A 23,901-nucleotide genomic window follows, 5' to 3' on the forward strand; every position below is an offset into this window, starting at 1 on the left:
GTCCCCTGAATGGGTGAGACAGTCATTTGGCTTGATCTGTTTGGGAGGCAGCTGTGCGTTGGTGCCGGGTCCTGGGATTGTTGCATGAGTTGGCTGTTTGAATCCTGGGACTTATGCAGGGACACTTGGCTCGGTCTGGGAGGGGGGGACTGGACCTGCCTGGACTGAGTCTACCAGGTCGATCCCGGTCCTCGGGGGAGACCTTGATCTGGAGGAGGTGGGAATGGGGGGTGGGCTGGGGGGAGGGGGGCAAGAGGGGGAGAACAGGGGAATCTGTGGCTATTATGTTGAACTGAATGGTGTTGTAAAATAAAAAAAAAAGAGTGATAGTCATGAGCTATTATGGGTTTATAGCAATTGATAATTCAGATGCCCACTCACCAGAGGAATGGTTCTCTGATGGAAAAACCCTATCAGACAGGGCCTGCAATGCCACAGGCTCTGAAAAAACCAGTTGCTCCTGTCTATAATTTCACTTGTGCAGGAACAGCTATGATATCTCCCCATTACCATGCATTTTCATGTAATGTGTACATGTAATCTCATGATTATATCTCAATCTTATGGGCACACATATTTGTGGATGGTCAGGAATATGACTTCTCATTTAACTGTATCATTTTAATGAATAGAAACATACTAAAATATGCTTCATGACTAGATCTAGTGTCCCAAGTGACTGTTAGATACTTAGAGGTCTGTTTTCCATCCTTGGCTCACTGACAGGGCAAATTGTCCAAATAAAGTGACCTTGGGATAGATTATAAGCAGAACTTTCACAGACTTTATTCTTGAGCAAAATTTCAAATGTTTGGCTTTATTGGATCAAAGCCTTTCAAAAGATTTATGGTGATCTAGAGTGATATTGCAGATGCCTGGCCTTGTTATAGCATAGTCCCTTAAGAGATCAATAACACCTGTGTTGCCTAAGCTTCCTCTACCAGCACCTCCCCACTTTGATTCAAAAAGCAATTAACACTTTGCATATTCTTCTTTACCAGCTTTTAATGCAAGATTTTAGACTTAGTAGACAAACTGTTTATATTACTAATCACTTAAAATAGTACATATGTTCTTTGCCTCTTTCTTAGCTCTTTCATTGGTTTAGTTTCTTCTCTTGTACCCTTGTGGCTATCCTTTTAAGAGATGAGCCAAAACTTTTACAACCTGCAGCTGTGGCCAGTCACAAATTAAGCTGACCAAGTCTTTGCCAAGTGTGACTCTTATTGTATGTACAAAGAATGCTTGTCCATGAGAGTTTGCCTTGTAGATTATTATTATTACTAACAATATGTTAATTAATGTCTATTATGCTTGGGAATTTTTTTTAATATTTCTTTTATTCATTTTACATATCAACCACAGATCCCCCTCTCATCCCTCCTTCCACTTCCCCCCACATTCCCCTCTCTACCCCTCATCCCCTCTTCCAACAGGGTAAGTTCTCCCATAGGGGTGGGGGCAGCTAAGGCTGGTATAATCAGTTGAGGCAGGACCAAGCCCTTCCCCACTTTATTAGGGTGAGCAAGGTGTCCAACCATAGGTAATGGGTTCCAGAAAGCCAGCTCATGCACCAGGAATAGATCCTGTTCACACTACCAGGGGCCCCTCAGACAGATCCAGCTACACAACTGTCTCCCTTATGCAAAAGGTCTAGTCTGGTCCCATGCAGGTTCCACAGCTGTTGGTCTAAAGTTCATGACCCATCCTCTGAGACCGCAGATGCTCCCTAAGACACAGACTCCACCAGCTCTGACTGGACAAAAAGGTGAGTCTTGGTTCTTCTAGCCAATCACCCCAGCCTCTAGGCTTTAGGACCAGGGGCACAACCAGTTGCAGGCCAGCAGGCAGGACTCCCACTATCCCCCATCAGACCCTGTAACCTACAAGCCCCAATTCACCCCCTAAACCTACCCATCCTCTGAGACCACAGCTGCTCCCTGAGACACAGACTCCACCAGCTCCGAATGGACCAAGAGCTCCGATTGGACTGAGAGTGGCTTCCTGAGATCTAGACACTGTTTGCACTAATTGGAGGAAAAGATGGGTAGACGCCAGTGCAAGAATACATTCAACAACATAAAGAACAATATGGTACCACCAGAACCTACTGATTCTACATCAGCAAGACCTGAACATCTCAACATAGAAGCAGAAGAAAACAACCTTAAAAATGACTTCAAGTAGATGATAGAGGCCTTTAAAGAGAAAATAAAAAATTCCCTTAAAGAAATTGAGGAAAAGACAAACAAAAAATTGGAAAAAATATCAATAAATCCCTTAAAGAAAGCCAAGAAAAAACAACTAAATAGATGAAAGAAACAGTTCAAGACCTGAAAATTGAAATAGAAACATTGAAGAATACACAAACGGAGGGGATATTGGAAATAAAAAATCTGAGTAAACAAACAGGAACTACAGATGCAAGCATAACCAACAGAATACAAGGGAGAATTTCTGATGTGGAGGATACAATAGAGGAAATAGATTCATCAGTCAAAGAAAATGCTTGGGAATTTGTAATGCATGAAAAAAACTAAGAAAGAAGAAACTAAAAAGAGAGACCAGCAGAAGAAACAAAGAGAAACAAAGAGCAGAAGAATAAAGAGACGAGACATAGGATGAAGAGCATTGGCCCACATGTGTGAAATTATTAAAGAAATCTTTTAGTCCTCGCTCCTGAGAATCATTCTGTGAAGTTACCCTGGGTAGTGGCTCTGAGGGCTGGATGTCCAGGCTGCAAAATAATGGTCTCTGTGGGCACCTTCATTCATGTATGTACAACCACTTAGAGACATACATACATACATACATACATACATACATACATATATACATACATATATAAATACATACAGGCACACACATGTGCATCATACACAATTAAAAAAATAAAATAGAGATGGTTGATACATGAAATGGCATACCATATGCACATGCCATTCTCATTGCAGAATGTATATGTCAAATATTTCACTCTAGTGTCGTTTGGTAGAGGAAACGTTTGAAATTCAGGTGGATTATACCTTTTCTACTCAGTTTGAGAAAGAGCTTCTGACATGGCAGAGAGACAGACTTGATAGGCTTCCCAGAAGTTGATTCCATCACTTCTGTGACTTACAGGGGAAGCAGGTGCCCCTTACAGAAAGCAGGGGTCACTTTCTTCAGCTAACAAAGTGATCATATTTTCACTTCTGTTTTGAATCACCACTTTCCCTCTGTTGTGGCTTTGTGTGGACACGGCTGATCTTAGGATGCCGTTTCCTTAATCAGAATTGGCTTATTCTGAACAGAGAGGAAAATGAATTGCACCTCTTATCTACAGATTACTTGATGGGATCACATAGCATTTATGTTGCCTGTAGCAGGATCAAATGCTTTTGTGTTCTTTTGAGTTCCATTAGAAAAACTCAACTTAGGTTCAATATCAATAAATGTTATATTGGGTTGAAATGGAATCAGAGAGGACAAGTGTCCTTAAGTGTCCAATGTGCTTAAAAAGAAAAATGACATACTCATTTGACAATCCCAACATCACAATGAGCTTGGGGATGATCTCTCTGAATATAATGTAAGAAACAGCATGTGATTCCACAAACTAGAGCATAAAAGAGTGTGCTCTCCTGAGACATTCTCTTTGGGATGAACAAGCTCTTGTTAAAATAAATATATAAGTAAAATCCCTACTCCCCTTGATACCACAGTGGAGAAGCCTTTTGTAAAAAGGCCTCCAGAACGGAGCCTAGCTGAGCTCCGAGACACCAGCCCATTTCCACTATATCCATGAGTGATGCTGCCATGCAGCCAGCCCTGCTGATCCCCCAGACAAGTGGAAGCCCTCTCAAAATCTGGATCAATGGCTTAAGGACCCCGGGGAGAATCACCTAGCTGTGGTCTCCCAATATTCTCAATCCAGAAAGTCATGAATCAAATAACACCAAGAGCTTTTAAGTTGAGGGTCCATTTTTTATGCAATGTTTCTACTCCTAACAGTGGCCCAGAATGTAGTGAGACGAATATTAGGGCATTGGTAAAGCTAACATATGATTTCCAATCAAAGTTCCTGTGGTTTTATTCATTCATAAACTTTTCACTAACAAAAGCACCATTCTAACATTTTGGTTCCTCTGCCTAAGTATAAATATTTATTACTGGAAGTTGTTATAATGCTCACATGAAAGTACACATAAAAAGTTCTTTCCAATTCACCTCAGGTGGAACATTATCATTATTCTAGATCTGAATAAAAATTTTAGCATTAATATCTGATAATAGAGGTTAAGTATTGTTTATTTTATTTTTTACAAATCAAGTTTTCAAATAAATGTTTAAGGTATTTTTTTCATTTTCTATAATAATATTTAGTGTTAGATTGAAGGAGCAAGTGGAAAGAAAAAAATTCTGGTCAAAGTACATAAAAGTATGTGCCTATTTAAAGCTTCAATTCTTTCTCATTCTTATTGTGATATTACTCAGCATGATGTATTACGAGTTTTAGGGGTGATTTGTATTCATAATAAAAATTTCCCTCAATATTATTAGAGCCCATTGTGGATGCTCAGGACTGTCTGAAAGTCATTTATCACTCTGGATTTATGATGAGACCACTGGGAGCAGCTTCTACACAGTTAGTCATATTTACACTTTTGGAGAGCAACACAGTGAAAGGAGATTGGGGAAGTGACCTTGGTGCTTTCGAGTTGTGCTACTGTGGTAAATATCACTAATGCTAGAACTTTTTAACATCAATCCTATCAAGTTACAATGGCTAAGATATCTTAAAAGCTATACTCGTACGATTTACTTCAGACAGTTTTCTTCAGATTGTAAATGAGCTGTTGCTAGCAAGTGTGGTCCTTGATGTGGCATTGAAGTGTGCTTTTAAATCATTGATATTTACTAAGGCTTTTTAAGAGATGAAAAGTACATGCTTCAGAATGTATTCTTTGAGGAATTGTATTCACATTTACCTAGATTTTTTTTTCCTGTGGGAGGAGAAGCCTTGAGAGCCCCATGAAAAAGTTTCGGTCATCTCAAAGGCTACTCCAATTAGAAAGATTTATACCCTTTTATGGAGTCACCGATTACAGTGGACCAAGAGCAGTGGCCCTCAAATCTCATGGTCCTAGTGATATCTCTATCTCACCTTCACGTTGTGGTAAACAGGTTCTCCTGCACAGCAAACACTTTTACCTACCAACCTATTGCCTCAGTCCCTATTTTCCAAATATTTTTAATTGATGCTGTAGTATATGGGTACAGAACCTGTGTATCAGTTCCAAATGTATTTTATTATGATTTTTATTTTTGATAGACCCTTAAAATAATGCAACAAGGAATCTTGAAAACTATTTTGCTCCTTATTAAATATAATTCATTAAGAATGACATAAAAGTAATGGATAGAGTAGGTTGCTTATACATGGCACATGGCATACATCATATTTTGGTTTAATAAATACACAGGAAATATCTGCAGAGAGAATAAAGGCCCTCTGAGTCTCACTTTTTTTAATTTAGTTTTTTTTATTGTATATGTGTATTTTGCCTGCATGTATGGAACTGTATTATGTCTGTGCTTACTGCTCACAGAGGTAAAAAAAAAAGATATTGCATATCCTGGAACTGGAGTTACAGATATTTGTGAACCACCATTTGGATGCTGGAAATAGAAAGTAGGTCCTCTATAAGAGAAATAAATACTCTTAACTACTTAGCCCTCTCTACAGCTCCATTATTTCCACTTTTAATAAGCAAATATGAATTTTACGAGGCCAGTTTCAGAAAGGAAGCCAAACATCTATTTGAAGATTGGACTAGGTTCTGTAAAATTTTAGTCACCTCAACTGCTAGATTATTTAGATCACATCAAGTTTCAGATTCCTTTGCCTTTTTCAAAAATCTTTTACTCAAAAACTTATGTGTATGTGCCTTCGTGAGTATATGTGCATATGTTCGTGGAGGTGCGTGCTGTGGCCAGAAGACATCATGGGGTCCCTTGGGGCTGGAGTTACAGGTGCTTATGAGCCTCATGACGTGGGCGCTGGCATCCAAAGTGTTTCTCATTGAGGAGTAAGAGCTGTTGGCTGCTGAGCCACATCTCTAGCCTATATAGTCTGTCCTTCTGAACCTCCACACAATTCTAATGAAGATTTCTGTGGAGACTAAATGCAAGGATCACTCTAAAGGCTGCTTGCCATTAAAAAAAAATAGATTATTTCCAATGAGAACCGTATTTCCATTGGCCTTCCTCCCTACAGTTTCTAATCTTGGTCCGTTCACATTTTCTCGACATTCAGATTTCCTGATGGGAAAACCAAAGAGTGGTTAAGTACTGATAGCATAGGAGTTGACCCTGGGAAGGAGCCACGCATTTGCAAGTTTGAGGTATCATTCATCTCCCTGAAGATAACTTTCTGTTTCCCTGCCTCCGTGGAGTTCTCTAAATTCATCTTGCAGATCAAACTCAAACTCGTTTATGCAAAGCATGCCATGGTGTGAAGGACACCAGGGGCAATGTCCATGGCACCTATCAAAAGCCTTACCAATAGCAACTTTCTTCTTTCCTCCATAGTATGCCCTCTCATTTCTTTTTCTAAAGTTAAAGGAAGTTCTGCTGTCTTTTTTTTTCTTTTTTCCTTCCTGTTTTCACTCAAATGACATGATCTCCCTTTTTTTGTTCGCTAAACCTAGAGCAATAAAATTGCTATGTAGCCTCCGCATGGCCACTAAATGTTCTGTTGATTGCTCATTAGGCTGAGGAGACTGGGTGGCGAATGGGAAGACATCTTGAGAATGATTAGAGGAGCTTTCTTATTCTGGCAACGCTCAATTACTAAGCTGGAGGAAATTGAGAACTAAAGGAGCTGATTCATCTCTGTTTAATTGTTATAGACCAAATAAATATGAAGAGGAAGGCAAGGCAGGAACTCTCATTGAGAACGTGGCATTTACATTGAAATGATGGTCATCAGCTCAATGAGACTTAGCATCAAGCATTATTTAAATTTACAAGAATTCTTCTGCCAAGTAAAGAGGGAGAAAATAGCCAGTGTACTGCTGAAAATTCGTATTTTGGACTGCCGTCACCACGAAGCAGCCTTCACTCTCCCTCGTGTAGCTGTGATCCCTGTGAGACTTGAGAAACAACAGTTTTAGTTTCCACTGCGGAGAAATTAAGAGAGCCCAACCTCCAGCAACAGAACTTCTGAAGTGTTTCCTTTCCCTCTCCTACTGCAGCATCATCCAAAGACGTGGTGACATAATTTCCAAGACAAAGAACTCAAATCGAACTTCCAGCTGCCGCTTGCTGTCTAGATTACACAAAGAGTCTTCAATGTTCCTTTTTTTTTTTCTTTTTTCACATAGTTTATTTGTCCTCACTGAAATGGTCTGCCTATCACAGCAGATGAAGTCACCGCAGATCGACTCCTTTGGCTTTTCACCAGCACCAGTGTTGGCCTTTGCCGTTCCCCTGACCTTCTTCATTCCTTTCGCTGTTTGGGGGAGGTCTTCTTCTCATAGAGGCCATGTCTTACAAGTCTGTGTTTGGGCTCCTCCTTCTTTGCATAATCTAGAGACTCACAGATCATGCTGAAGCCATTTGTTTTACCACCACCAAAATGGGTTCTGAATCCGAACACAAAGGTGACAGACATCTGGTGTGGTTTTATACATTTTGGCTAGCTTGTCCTGAATTTCAGTCTTTGGTGCTATTGCCTTCCCAAGGTGAAGGACATCAATGACCATCTGTTTCCTCTGAAGCAGACGGTTAGCCATGAACTTCCTGGTCCGGATCGTTACTGGGTCAATTATGATGGCTATGGTGGCTGAGCTACAAAGCAGGCTGTGGTGGTGCACCCTGGTTGGTTGGATTTGCTGAAGGAGGCAGAGGCTGGAGGATCATGAGCTCAAAGCCAAGCTGGGCTACACACTTTTGACAAGGATGCAAGAGGCCCTTGGTCTAACAACATGCATACGGTTAAGACATTGCCACGCACTTTGTGGCTTCTAACCAAAGTACCTTTTGTGGGGTTCGAGACAGGGTTTCTCTGTGTAGTTTTGGTGCCTGTCCTGGATGTCTGTGATCCAGGAGGATCTCTGTGATCTGTGATCCAGGCGGATCTCTGTGAGTTCAAGGCCAGCCTGGTCTACAGAGCGAGTTCCAGGACAGGCTCCAAAACTACACAAAGAAACCCTATCTCGAAAAAGCAAACAAACAAAACAGAAGAAGAAGAAGAAGAAGAAGAAGAAGAAGAAGAAGAAGAAGAAGAAGAAGAAGAAGAAGAAGAAGAAGAAGAAGAAGGAGAAGAAGAAGAGGAAGAAGAAGAAGGAGAAGGAGAAAGAGAGAGAGAGAGAAAGAAAGAAAGAAAGAAAGAAAGAAAGAAAGAAAGAAAGAAAGATAGAAAAAAGAAAAGAAACAAAAACTCAACTTCATAAGCTATTCAGAAATCCCAAAAAGTTGTTTTCAACTAAAAGGTAATGCCTGGGTACACTAAAGACCTTTTAACATCTGGAAAGTCAAAATCAAACAAGGTGGCACACACATGCAGTCTCAATAATATCAGATATTATACTAGCATGACCTTACCCCCCTTCCTTCCCCAGTAGTGACAACCTTATCTTACTGAGACAGGACTTACTGTCTGAAAATTTGAAATAACAAATAAACAAAAGAGAAGACCTATCGTGCTATGCAGAACACCTTCAATAAAACTCTCAAATGTAGAATGAAGTCAAGTCAAACACCCTTCTTCCTCAATGGACATCTTTTCTAAAAACAAACATCGGCATTTGCATGGTAATCTTTCAGGAAAAATTTTCAGGGTAAACAAAACAAAACAAAACAAAAGTCTATCCAATTCAAATATTTCAAAAGAATTCTACTTGCCTTTTAAAGAAAGTTCTCAGAGAGTTGCCAATGACAAGAAATACCTTTCACACCTTCCCTCAAACGCCATCACATTTGCTAGATGACATTTTCTGTTTCTTCACATAACTTACCTGACACAAGAGCGTATCAGCGATAGACTATAAGAAAGATAATTGGAATCAAGAAAGTTAATCCACCTTTCTGCTTCAACTGTCAGAAAGGGGGAAAAATGAAGTCACAGCAAATACTTTTAAAAGCACAACAGTTGAATGTCAATTTCCTGAGTCAGCATCCCAAACAAAAAGGTGGCAAATCTCTTCACAAAGCTGTGAGAAGCTGCCATATCTGGAACTCAGTAGCTTAAAGTGCTCTCAGAGCTAACTGGAGGGAAAGTTCTACGATTTTCTTTAAACTATGAGACGTTCTTTACCCCCCAAATACAAGCAAAGAGACCACAGAAGAGTTCAAGTAGAAACCTAGCATTCTGCTGAATGGAGTTTCTGGAAAGTCACTCAAGGTACAAGTAACGACAGGGATTTCCATGTAGCAGTTGGAGAAGAGAGTACCATCTATTCACACAATTAATCACAAAGCAAGATGTACACAGGTAACTCAACACTACCACAATGTTATTCATGATAACCTCATTTTTCTTGTACCTTGAAACAATGGCTCTAACATATATTGGATGAAAACAGCCATACTGACTATAGATTATATAAAACAGATTATCCCGGTTGAAAAAGAAAAAAAATGTATATGTAATAGGATAAGTGCCTTGTTCCTATCTACACGATGTCAATAAATGTCTTTGGAAAGTATCTTGACATTCAAAGATTAATTTCCACAAAGTTAAGTCTTCCTACCTCTCCCCCTCCCTCCCTTCCTCCCTCCCTTCCTCCCTCCCTTCCTCCCTCCCTCCTTCTCATCTCGCTTACACTTTCCCTTTCCATTTCTTGTTGTCTTTATCTCTCTGCCCTCCCTGTTCCTCCCCTACTCCCTTTCTCTTGTCAGGTTGTCTCTGGCTGAAGAACACTGACATGTGCAGTGAGGTTCTCTGAAAAAGCCACAACTTTGCTGAAGACTCCTCTGACTGAATCACTAGAACTTCATTGTTCTGGGAAAATGGAATGTTGTAGACTGACAGTCAAAACTATCTGGGCTTTTGTTAGTCTCCTTAATAGTCCCTTGTTACCAACCTGTATCACACTGTCTTTGTGACAATTACATCAGTGTACTGGAATGCATTGCAAAACAGAACCCTAGGTACCCCAAACCCCAAAGCCAGGATGCTATGGTAAGCATCCTACTGGAGAGACTGCCCCAGCATGCTGTGACTTGTTTACTCGGTAGTTCCCATCAGTGTGCTTGATCAATGCATTAGTTATGAGTTTCTTTGGTCCTGTGACTACGAAAGTTCACGTAACCTCTTCGACAATAGAACTTGTCGTTCAGGGTAACCCGAATCCATATTCCATCACCACTGTTATTTGAATTGGGCTCAGAATAAACTCTCTTTTGTTATCTCTGTAGCAAGAGCTTTGTAGTACGTTATCATACTCGCCTAATGCATTGACATGCTAGTCCAAAAGTGGGGGGATCATTTTTTCATGAGAGGATAAATATCTCTAAATATCCACTGGGTTGGTGGCTCTTTTATGGAGGAATGTATCCTGAAAGGTATAAGGTGGCAGAACTGGAGTGATATAGTAAGTGATATAGTAAGCCCAGTTGCTCTGCAGCAGGAATGCCCCTCATTTTTGCTTGATCACATTACGTGACACTTTATCCCTGCTAAGTAAGGGGGATAGAGAACTAAAGTTGATTTATAAATGTTGATAAATTAAATAAAAAAGAATGTTAAAAATTTCTCCTCTTTGTTTTCTCCTTTGGTACTAAAATGTTACTTCATTAGTGAGGAATTCTAGGTAGAGATTTTTACATGGATATTTAAAATTTCTTATTTCACAGGCTGGATCCTGCCAACCGTCAAAATGGTATTCTACTATCACATTTGTGGAAAACATTCAAGGCATGAATTATTACAGTTAATTCCAAGCTTGTCACATCTTACCACCTAATCATTTACTTAGTTATAAGACCATTTTGTCATTAATAAATAAATTTTTATCATGAGTATTTTATGCCTATCACAGATTGTCTTTGGGATTGTTTCAATACTGTCTATCTTCCCTACTGAATACTGACTTTAAAATAATAGCATCTTTATCTGTTTTTATTTCGTAAAGTTACCTGATATAGAGCTTGGCCTATCTAGAAGTCCAAGACATGCTGCATTTTTCATCGACTGACATATGATTTTGCTATGGAATGCATTAAACAAGAAAAAAAAAACTTAGGGAGTTCAGAGTTAAATTTCATCAGCTGCTAGCTTCATCTTGACACTTAACTATAAGAATCAACTACCATATTAAATGCTTTCTTACATATCCCATTTGCAAATTTAGAATTGCCTTTTTGTAGCACGAATCCTAAAAGGTCTTATTAATAAAAACAAACCTGGAGCCAGGTATTGGGATGAATGCTGAAAGATCAGAGAGAGAGAGAGAACCAGCCACAGACAACCTCACCTTGCCAATTCCTCAGCTGATCCTGTTTCCTCAAACTGGAAGCTTCTGTGTCCTCATCCAAATGGATTTCAGCTGAACTGCTGCTAAAAGCCTAAAGGCTTAACAAAGACACTAGTTCCTGGTCCTCAAGCCTTATATACCCTTCTACTACCTGCCATCACTTCTTGGAATTAAAGGCGCGTGTTACCATGCCTGGCTGTTTCCAGTGTGGCTTTGAACTCACAGAGATTCAGATGGATCTCTGCCTTTAAAGTGCTAGGATTAAAGGTGTGTGCGCCACCATTTTCTGGCCTCTATATCTATATTTGGCTGTTCTGTTCCCTGACCCCAGATAAGTTTATTAGGGGGTGCACAGTATATTGGGGAACACAGTATCACCCCACCTTTTGACATCCATTATTGCTGTGTATCTATTGTATAACAACCTCAAACTTGTGCCTTAATACATATACACATGTTAGAGATCTTTGTTGCAACTACTTTATTTTGCCTTCATCAAACTAAATCAGTATATACATAAGTCAAGCAGGTGATGTTCTAAGCTGATTGATCAATGCATACTAAAATATGAATTTCAGATAATTTTCTCGTACAAGAAATATTGCTGTTTTTACCTTTTCAACCATACTATCTTGAAGGATCTATTCTTAGCTTGCAGCCTGTGTAAAATTAGGCAGTATGTTAGACTGACCCATGGGTCACTGTTAGCTCGCTACAATATTTGCTTTTATTTTATTTAGAAGTATTAGAATGAAGGCAGAATGTATCAGTGTGAATCTCCTACTTTTCTTGACATTGACCAGGGTCACTTGCTAGCACTTGGCTTTGGGTGCACGGACTTGGAGGATCTGAGACACCTTTATTCATGTTTCTGACACCTTAGTGAGAACGACGGCAATGCTGAGGTCAGCTGGCACTGTGACTTCACTTGCTGACCTGGCTTTCAGAGACACTCAAGGTTAGGCGTATACGTTTTGACAAAGGGTAAGCTACTTTTCATGTGTAAGATGAGTCTGTTTTTGAGAGGAGAGAGTGACCCTTATCAGTACTAACAATGGACAACAGTACAGTGGTGGAAGTTCCTCAGTTAACTTCCAGAGAGAATGTGCTTATGCTAATACACGCTGTCAGGGTTTGTAAAGAGTATTCACTTTTTGTCTCGTCATTTTCTTCCTTTTTTTTTCATCCTTCAGTTGCCTTTTCTTTTCAGTTCAAAACAAGCCTGCGGAGTAAATGCCGAAGCATAATCCTATATTAATTTATGGGCCGTGGTGTGGCTTACCAGAAATGAAATGCTCTGGTCCCATGAAATCCTAATCACTTTCACAGCCAGCAGGTGCCCGAGCTAAAGCATTTCCAGTGAAGTGAACAAGAACATTAAATAAGACCAGTACTGGGGACTGGATGTCAGGAAGAGGAACGTACCATACGACTGATCAAAGCCTGGCCCAGGGAGGCAACTCTATTTGGCTTTAACTCGGTGGGGAAGGCAGTAACTTCAAATCCATGGTCAGTTCAATTCAATTTGTGAGACTTACCCAGTCATTTCTGTATTGCATACCAAGCAGAGAGGTCCTGAGCTGGCTTATGAAAAATCTCCAGGTAAAAGACACATATAAAAATTGTCCCCCATGAAAGTTCTTTCAACTCTCCCTGACCCTGGAAGCAGCTTTCCTAAAGCAGACAGGAATCTCAAAGGATGAGGACTGCACCTGCGTTGGGAGCAGATGGCTCTGGTCTTAGCTCCTGGTGAAACTGTCTCATGCAGCAGTGGTGGGATAATCCCTCTCTATTAATGATTGGCTGGGACTTGAGTGAATGAAAGTAAGTTTCGGGGAAATCCAAACTCAGTCAGATGTACTAGAATTACCAAAAGTCTCCAAGTGAACAAAGAACTGAAGAAGGCCATTCTAAAACCTAAGAAAACACATATAAAAGTACTTTAAATAAGTTCAAAATCCCAAAACAGGATGACCCAATGTGTTATTTAGAGGTAACATATTACTTTCATTCTCATGATCAAATGTGTCAATCTAAAAAAAAAAAAAAAATGTCTCAAATCTGGCCAAGTTTACATATCCCTGAAACACCAAGAGCCTGTTGAATCCAACAATATGGGGAAGGAAAAGAGAATGCTAAACCCCAAAGTACAGATAATTAAGGAAAAAATTGTTCCTGCTATGGGAGGTTTTGCAATACCGGGTAGGAATACTTTGGTGGGGACTAGATCTTAATAATAGCCAACTTATAGTAATAAATAATGAGCTTGCCTTTTCTGCTTTCCCTGTGACACTGTTCAGAATATTGCTCATGCTTCACTTTCGAGTGCTTCATTGATTTAGACTGTCAGTATTAGTTCAAAATAATTTTATAAGCCTGGGGATGGCTGAGTATGAGGTCATAAATATTTTTAGACCCAAAAGACATGAATATTGTACCTATAGCATTAATTTTAAGTGAAATGCAAGTTTGAAATGGCCTTTCAATAATGATGTAGAAATAGTCACGTTGGCCAGTGTACCTACCCGAGGATGTACATGATAAAACCTAAAGGAATATTCATGTTGTGGTGTGAATACTGAGAAAGGACTGAGATTTTATTCATAAGTGCAGGAGGGGACTAGAAGGAAGAAGCAAAGAGAGATTTTTGAATGAGGCCAGGACAAACTTGGGCGTGAATTTTCTGATTTAGACAATGATTGCAGGAGAGGGGTCTGTCCATATGACAAGTGTGTGTTTTATTCTTTCATATCGGATGATAAAAATTGCCATTTAGATTTGTGAGATGACAGAAGGAAATGCTCCGGAGGCTTGTGAATTGATCCCTTCTGGCAGTCTGTGACTTGAAAGAATGGATACAGGAATAGTTTATTAGCAGAGATCTCCAATCCCTCTCTTCTTTCTTCCAAGCAGTTTCATCGCAGTCCCACCCCAAATGCTTTAGTTCTACGAAACAAACTTTTTCTACAACATGGCTGCTAATGAAAGCTTGCCTTGCTTTGGCAAATCAAGTTCAGAGAGTGCTTATTGGCATGAGAACATGGGTTATTTTTATCTGTGCCTGGGCGCCATGTTCCTGGAAAAGTTTTGTGCCGTGATGTTTTGGAGGAAGCACTGTCTAGAGTTTTGACAGTGTTCTCTGCTGATAATCCTTAACCAATTAAAGAGGGCCCATGAGGGACCTGGTTCATAAAAGATTTACAGAAAAGTCACAGTCTAGTGAATTCAAAATGGAAAACATAAAGATAAGTGAGTAGTGTTTGAATAATAACATCCGGGAAGAGAAAAGTGTATCATCTCAAAATACAATGGGGCAGCCTTTAAAAGACATCTTCAGAGATGTTCCTCCTGTAAGGATGCTTTGTAACCAGTTACTTGGCAATATTTAGTAGGTGACTGAGTCAATAATTGCCCTGACACCCCAGGGACAGTCAAATCTTGCCTTCAAGCATCAGCATCATTTTCATCGTTTAGTACTTGCTGCCCTGCCTGAGGACCCCAGTTCCTTCCCTGGGACCCACATAGGGAAAGAAAGAACCATCTCCCACAAGTTGCCCTTACACTTCCACACACTATGGCATGCATGGGCACACAGACATGCAGACACAGTCACACACACACGCACGCACGCACGCACGCACGCACGCACGCGCATGCGCGCATGCACATGTACATACACACATTAACTCATATGCAATAAAATAAGTAAAGCCTGGATTGAATCTATACATTGTGCTACTCAATAAGTATTAATGTAAAAGATCTAAAATTACTTTTGTTAAGATTTAGTATTTTGTGCATTTTTTTCTTCATAAGTTAGGGGCATTGGCAGTAGGAAATAAGATCTCTAGCAGGGACTGAAAGCTATGGGATTATAGACTACTGATTGATCCCACAAGAAGGAGCAAGCAAGGAGTGGAAATGAAATCTATTCAGTTCTACTATAGAGCAGACACTGCATGGGGTACTTTATTATTTATAAACACTATAAATATTATAAAGCATGCACTAATATCCCTACTATGACAGATATGAACGCCAGGGAAGTGTAATTTTTCCAGTGATACACAGACAGCATGGTAGCAGAAAACATATTCCAGATTAGATTTGTCAAATTCCACTGCTGTGTTCTTTTGAATCCACAAGGTGACTTATCAGGCAGAGAACTTGCTATTACCTAGGTTAGAGTTGTTCACGTTCTCATGGACTTAGGAGTTATCTGGTGAATGCAGGAGAGTACAAATTTTGATTCAGTGGGCTGGGGGAGGGTCCTGCAATCCTGTGTCTTTAGTAATTTTCTGGGTGACACTGGTGATTTGAGTTTGGGGACTGTGAATAGGTACTCTCTACTTGCCACTCTGCACTGAGTTCAGAGAAACACAAGCTTGAGAGAAACATAAGGTTCAGAGAAAAAGCCGAAAACCTCATGATTTGGCGATCCCAGAGTTAGCGGGAGAGCTGAGATCGGATTTAGCCCATGCTAAAAGGAGGTCTTAGAGGCAAACTCATATAAAACTGTGTGTGTTTACTATGAAAACCCAGTAACAAGAACTCCCGGGGGTGGGGGCTGGAGAGATGGTTGGCTCAGTGGTTAAGAGCACTTATTGCTCTATTATAGGACTGAAGTTTGGATTCCACCACCTACATGGTGGAAATCACAAAAGCCTTTGACTTCACCTTTAAGAGATCTAACACCTCCTTCTGGCATCTGCAGGTACCCATATTACACATGTGTGAACACACGCACGCACGCATACATACATGTGCATGCACAGATAAATAAATCTTTTTTAAAAATTGAGAATTCTGTGGGTCTTCTTTTCAGTGAACTTAGCATCCCTCTCTTCTCTTTGGAGTCCTGGAGCCAGCACTACTGTGTACCCTGTGTTGTGATTTCCTTCCACTCAGTGTTCTCTCTATTGTAACTCAAGTACTAAATCTCAAAGTCCAATGCACAAACAAGGAAGGAAAGGAAGCCATTACGGCTCCTCCACTGCAGGGGTCACAAACTCAAGCAACCAGGGCCCAGCACAGAATGGAAAGGTATAAAGCAGGCTTGGCAGGGTGCTGACAAACGGAGCTTGCCTCTGTCCCATGAGGGCAGTTCATACACAGCTCCAGAGGATCCTCACCATGTGGAATGTAGCTGTAACGGCCTCACTGATCTTTCCAGTTCTCAATGAAGTTAGAAATATGTTTCTTTTTCTTTTTATTCTTTCCAAAAGATTATGTTTTAAAGAAGTTTTTATGTTCACAACAGAATAAACAAGGAGTTCCTATATACAAACTAGCCCTGACCTTAGCCTTTTTTTTTTTTTAAACCACAATGGGACATTTGCTATACACCCCCCCCCCCCACACACACAAATGGTATATTTGCTACAATTTAGGAACCTTATTATCACCAAAGTCCATAGTTTATATTAGGGTTTACTTGGTGTATATCCTTTGGTTTTTCATAAATAATGGTCAATACCTACCAATATAACAACAATGAATTAAATAGTTTCTCTACAGGAAAATTCTTCAGTGTTCTAAGGGTCCGACCTCTTTCCATTAACTCTGGGAACCACAGATCTTTCAACTGTCTCCATCCTTGTTCTCAGGATATCACACAATTCAAATCATACACTATGCAATCTTTTCTTTTTTATCTTAATACATCTATTTAAGATTCATCTATTCCATGTTTGCAAGCATTCTTTTTACAATTGAATAACCGTAGAGATGGTAAACAGTCCAGTTCCTTTCTATACTCACCTGAAAGAGAGTATCTTAGCTGTTCCCAAGTTGGGAAGATATTCATAAGATGCTCGTGTAAAAACATATGCATGTAGTTCAAACAGTGAGGGGAAACAGCAAAGAATGGGGTTGCTATATCACATTGTAAAACCATGTTTAGTTTTATAAGGTCCATCCCAATTGCTTTTCACTTTGTGTGTGCCATCCTCTACTCTCCTGAACGATACGTGAGTTTCTTCTTGCTCTACATCATCACTAGGATTTGACGTTCTCAGTGTATGACAGTATCTCGTTGTTTTCATTCAAATTCCCCCACTGCTTTCCAATGTGAAGCATCTTTCCATGCCTTGTCACCTGTATATTTTAGGTATTTACTCATTTTTAAGTCTCATTGTTCTTTGTGCAGTTTTAAGAGCTTTTAGTGTGTTGAAAAGCAGTTCATTATAAGAAATTGCAAATTTTGTCCTCTAACCTGTGCCCCATTCTCATTTTCTTGCTGGTATCTGTTACAGTTATTTCATGGATCCTGCTGTTGGTTTTGTATATAAAACTCATCTCCAAGCCCAAGTTCCTCTAGAGTTTCTACATGTTCTATTTTTGGTAGTTTTCAATTATACATTTAAATGTGTGATCAATTTTGAGTGACTTTTATGATGTATGGAAGTTCTGGGTCTTGATTTTGTTTTCCACATATCTATTTTGTTCAGTAATTATTTGGTAATAAGACTTTTTTTTTCTTTTTCATTGTATCATCTTTGCTCTTGACTCAAAGATCAGTTGTTATATAAGGTGGGTCTGTTTCTGGTTTTGTAAACAGTTTCAGTGATCAAATTGTCTGTTCTCACCAGTGCTATAATATGCTGATTACTGTGGTTTTAAATCTTAAAATTAGGTAGGTCCATTTCTCTGGTTTGGTTTTCCTCAATATTTGGTTAGCTATTTTGGTCTTTTGCTTCTCACTGCAAATTGAAGAATTAGCTTGTTAATATGTATTAAAGAACTTACTGAAAATTTGAACAGGATTGTATTAAATCTGCAAGACAAATTCAGAAGAGAAATCCTATTGACTTAATTAGGCCTATCTATGACCATAGACAATCTCACCACTTATTTATGTCCACTTTTATATCCTCCATAAAAGTCTGCAGTTTTTCTCTGACTGATCATATACATATTTTTGGTAGGTTTGTAACTAATTTTATCATTGCTTTGAATGTAATTTTAATGGGTTGGGATGAGTCATGTCCACTGGCAACTTTGTTGGATTGAGAAGTGGCTAAGAGACAAAGCACATCTGTGAATGTGTCTGTGGTTGAAAGCATTTCAGAGAGTTTGTGCATAAATGTGGCCGTAACTTTTAGGGACACATCTTTATCAACATACCTTCAACATACCCTTGTTTCTCAGCTACAACTTCATGACACAAGCAGAACCCACTCCCAACTGGTACTGTTTACCAAATTGACCTTTTGAATATGTGTTCCATGACCTTGAAGTAAGCATGCCCCAAATTTTATCCATCATCTTTCCTTCTTGATTTGCCTCAAATTAAGCATGCTTACGAATGTACTTCTGAAATGAGCCTGTTCTGGAATATGTATACCCCTGAAACCTAAAATGCACTCCTATATGAGTTCGTTCAGTCTTCTCAAATAAAATTGTCACACTTCTGTTCAAGAAAGCATGGCTTTGGGAATCACACATTCCACAATCTGCTATTTGCTATTTATCAGCTGTGATTGCTTTGGCTTTGTAGGCATTGAGATGAGAACACATTGCATTTCCTTATGAGAGAACTGACTAGGCAAGACCTACCTTGAATATGGGCAGCCTGACCCACAGGCTAGAGGCCTGTTGGAGCAAAAGGGCGGCATATGGAGAAATTCAGCTGGCACAGGTGTTCTCTCATATCTTCCTGGCCACCATGATGTGAGCTTATCTGGTTCATCATACCCTCTCTGCAATTGTGGACAGAAACTCTGAAACTGTGAGCCAAGCAGATTTGTCTTCTATTATTTATTTCACATTGTGATGGTTAATTCATATTGCCACCTTGACTGGATTAGCAAACAACTGGGGGATTTAATAACCTGTAAATAACAAGGATTAGGAGAGGCCATTTGAGGATGTCTGTGAGGACATTTCCAAAGACAGCTGGATCACGAGACACTGACATATTATTGACTGGAATAAGACCTTTATTGGTAGTAAGAAAGGAAAGTAGAAAACGAAGCCTCACCAAGGAATGAGTCAGCCTGTGTCTGTTTGGGAGTTGTGTCTTCCCTGATTTATTCCTGTATTCCCTGAGTGATTTTGATCTACCATAATATAAGCTTCTCTGCATGCTGACCCTTCCTTCCATGACAGAATGGCCCTCCGACACTGTGAACCACAATAAGTCATTTCTCTTCAAGTTGTTTTCTCAGGTATTTTGGTCACAGTGACACAAAAGGGAATTCATACAGAAAACTGCTACCAGTGAAGTGGGGTCACTGTTGTAATTAAACCTGTATGTCTTGGGCCTTGGAGCTGGTTGCGGAAAGAATTTAGACGAGTGTGGAAAAACATGCAAGAGAAAGCCTAGAATACTATAAGGAGATCTTAATGCGATCCTGTTCAGAATGCAGAAAAGCATAACAATCAAAGCTATGTGTGCAGCAAAGACTGTAGTTATCTGATTTCAGACAGAAAAGATTCCTGAGAGTGGAACTATAGTCTGTTTATGCTACATGTTATCAAAGGATTTCCTTACAATTTGTCCACACTCTGAGATTTTGAGTGAAGCTGAATAGAAAAGTAAAGGACTAATTCTTCTGGTGGAATATTGTGTGACACTCTCTGGGGGAGATATAAACAAATGTTTACACATCACAGATAGGAAATTGAAGGCGAAATACGGACACCAACATAGTCTAACTTGGTGAACCAATGAGTTTTGTTGGGGTTCCTTACAGTAGAAATGACTCAGTACAGTGAGCAGAGCCAGTCCAAGTGTGTGATCATGTGGGATGCCAAGGCAAGGCTATACTGGTGAAACGGAGGCCTGTAGCTTATCAGTGTTCCCAAGAAGCTTCCCAAGGAGACAAAGGACCTCAATATCTTTCCTACTGAGTTCAATTTACTATGTTCTGATCCTCCATTGCTATTCTCCTATTTCTCCCTTTCAGATTGGGAGTGTATGCCTGTGCTTTAATCAATCAATTATCAGTCAATCAACTCATTTTGAGTATTTAAGGTGGTGCCCATGTGTGGAGTTCAGAGGACAACATGTGAGACTCAGTTCTCTTTCTCCACCATGTAGGTTGGAGAGATTGAACTCAGGCCATCAGGCTTGGTAGTAAGGGTCTTTACCAGCTGAGCACATCTGGCTTGGCCTGTGCCTAATTTTATAGGGGATGATAGTGAAGAGTTAGCCATATGTCTCAGAGGAAAGTTTGGATTTGAATTTTTGTTGTTATTAAACTGTCAGAAGTATGAGGAATCAAAACAAAACAGGATGAATTTCACATTGAGAGATGAAAACAAATCTTTTGGGGGTAAGCAAGGCTTGCTATAAAGACATGCACTTGAGTATCAAGTTGATAAGGTATGATCTATGGTGTTTAGAAGGACTGACTAATGTAGAAGGACTGACTAATGTAGAAGACTCAACTTGCCTTTGAGCAGTATATACAGGCTGATGGCCTGGATGGAATAAAATGGGAGAAAAGTCTGCAGGGCATTCTTGAATGACGCTGTTGTGTGCTATCAATCTTTGGTTCTAGGAGGTATTTGGTTGATACTTTCAGATTTTCTACAGAATTGTGCATTTCATTTGAAAGCAAGACGGCTTTTTCCTCCTTCTGTCTCATTTCTATACCATTTACTTTTCTTGTCTTTTTGTAAGTCTTGCTCTTTTGCAATGTTGAAAAGGAAAGGGGAGGCAGATGACTCAACAATTTTAAATCCTGGACTGATAGACAATATATTATATGTCCGAGGAAGGCTTTCTGTGTTCCAGAGAGTGACTTCTACATGTCCCCACTTCATTGAAGAGTGGGGAGGGATCTTGTCTGAGACTTTTATAAGGGCACTAATCCCATCCCTGAGGTTAATGTCCTTATGATTTAAGCACTCCCCAGCAGCCCCATCTCCTTATTGTCATCTTGAGTACCAGGCTCCTCAAATGGATTTGGGATGTAGGGACACTGACATCAGACTATAGCAGGAGGTGCATTATCTTTATTCCCTCAGTAGAGAAAACTGAGACAATCAAATCAAGCTAATTGTCAAGTTCACATAGCTAATCACTGAGAGAGAAGAGGGCTTGAATTCAGGTAATTAGGTTCCAGAGTCTGTCTAAAGAAGTGTGTGTACCTCTGCATGTGTCTAATAAACAGCATTATCTTAAAACCGTCTCTCTGGAGGGAAAATAAACCCCAATTTAATGTCTGCTGATATATGCAATGTATGTATCACTACCATGCACTACACTGCTTCAGTCTCACTGAATGAAACTGAGTTTGCTTAGGTTGTCTGATATTTATTTTACTAGAATTTTGGTTTTATTTTCAGTCAGCCTTAATTACAATGAACAGAACAAGAAAAGATGAAAATGCAGATTTTATTTAGAAATGGAAAGAAGTATTTTGACATTTATGGTGCTCAAGGGTTTTGCACAAATCAGAAAGAAATGAGATCGATTACAAGCAATTAGAAGGAACTTTGCTGGCTTACATTCTTTCTAAGATCTGATTTTCTTAAAAATATTATATGTCACCATTCACATTATAGAAGTAAGATTTTAATTAGAGAAAATAAATGAGCAAACACATCTAATGTGTCACTTGGAAAGGTCACAAGTTTAAATCAAATGACCAATTCTTAATGCAGTCTCCGTGCATCGGGACCATAAATAACTTCCCTCCCTTTAACTCAGAGGCAAATAGGTTGAACATAGCAGCTCCAACTTCCATTATATCCATCCTGAATGCGGTCATTTTTTATCCTTTAAGTAGATGTGATTTTCTCAGTACTAAAATATGACTTTCTTTTTAAAAAATTGGCTGACCCTAGGTTACATAAGAAAATACATATCACAGGACACTTACTAACCACCATTTCTATTTTTGAGGACCTCATTAACTCATCTTTTAATTGTGTAAGATAGTTGAAAATCTACTGCATATGTAACAAGTTTAACTCTCAAGAAAACAAACCAAAGCCTGGAATCTTAACCAAAAATTGACCAGCAAAATGACACAAATGCATTAATTTATTTTTTCAGAATTGCTATCCAATTAAAATAAATGTCACCAATAGATATATTCAAATGAATTTTAATTGTACTATTAAAGGTACTAAATGAGCTTAATAGGGTCCTTAGGTCTAAATTCAATCACTGAACATAAGAACTGACAACATTTGAAAACAAAGTTCAACTACTTAAAATTATGGGCTTTGAAAGTATATTGCAAAATTATGGGCCTTGAAAGCATATTTACTGGGCATAAAATATCAACTAAAATATATTGTACCTATGATTTACTCTCTAAAGTCAAAAAATCACTTGAGTGTTAATATTGAAAATAGATGTTTTGATATTTTTGTACACACAGTACAAATGTATATTTCTAATTAAAGTCAGTACAATAAGTCAAGCTTTACTAAGAATATTTTGAAAAAGGAGAAAAGGTGAATTACATGAAATATCTATTATTTAGTATGAAGTATTGTACCACCTGTTAAAACTTGTATTAGTTACTATCTGATTATTTTATTTAGTTACCATTTAGATAATTTAGATGGGTTTCATAAATAAGGGATATTTTCATTATCTCCTGAGTCTTCTCAACCTAAGTTAGTCAAAACTAACAATCTCACCCACAAACAAATCAGCCCGTCACACTGTCCTCAAAGCTGACAGAACCATGTCAGAGACAATGTCATGACATGTCAGAGACAAAAGGTTTGCTTGCCACCCCACTGTGTGGTTTTAGAGTATAAAATGAGATACATATAGGACCTGGGATGGAGGTGTTTGGGGGCACCTCCTCTCTTTCACTCTCACTGATGGTAGAGTGCTTATTCCAGAAAGATTCTCATATCATTAAGTGTCACACATCAACAGTCTTAGGGAATCTCAATCTTTGATTAGGGGCTGCAAACACACTCACCTGTCGTTTGCTTCACAGAGAAACAGTATGGTATTAGACAGCAAATGAATATGCTGCTCACAGGAGGGAGATATCTGTCTTGTAAAATTTTTGCTCTAGAAACATCCTTGAACACAGTTCCTGAATGCATACATGGCAGTTATGCAAGTCCAAATGTCAGGAATCACAGGATATAGGCGTATGGGCTTCTTTGAAAAAATATGAAAGATTCCTTAGGAAAATATCATCTGCAACTGCCCCAATAATTTAAAAACTTTTTTACTCAATTTTTTTTATCAGCACCTTTCTAGTCTAACCAGGAAAAAAATTCATTTTGAGGTTTTAAATATTCTTATTATTTTAGTAATGTCCACAAACTCCTTAAAAGATTGGTGTATTTTATGTATTAGTCAGGATAGTCTATGCTGGATCATAATTTATGTCCACAGGGTACTGTCACAGATGTCTGCTCATTATAGTTTTCAAGGACACAGGTAGCTGAGAGCAGCAATCAGTATGTTGTCATGCTTGACAAAATATGAAAGAATCTAGGAAGGTCTCAC

At 39.1% G+C, this 23,901-nt stretch overlaps 2 pseudogenes; one reads left to right on the top strand and one right to left on the bottom strand.

The window, feature by feature from the left end:
* Positions 1 to 6,984: 6,984 nt before the first annotated feature.
* Positions 6,985 to 8,132, bottom strand: LOC121823459 (small ribosomal subunit protein eS24 pseudogene; annotated as a pseudogene).
* Positions 7,936 to 8,025, top strand: LOC121823628 (U6atac minor spliceosomal RNA; annotated as a pseudogene).
* Positions 8,133 to 23,901: the final 15,769 nt, after the last annotated feature.

The sequence above is a fragment of the Peromyscus maniculatus genome, chromosome 17 (assembly GCF_049852395.1).
Source record: "Peromyscus maniculatus bairdii isolate BWxNUB_F1_BW_parent chromosome 17, HU_Pman_BW_mat_3.1, whole genome shotgun sequence".
In the NCBI taxonomy this organism is placed as follows: Eukaryota; Metazoa; Chordata; class Mammalia; order Rodentia; family Cricetidae; genus Peromyscus; species Peromyscus maniculatus.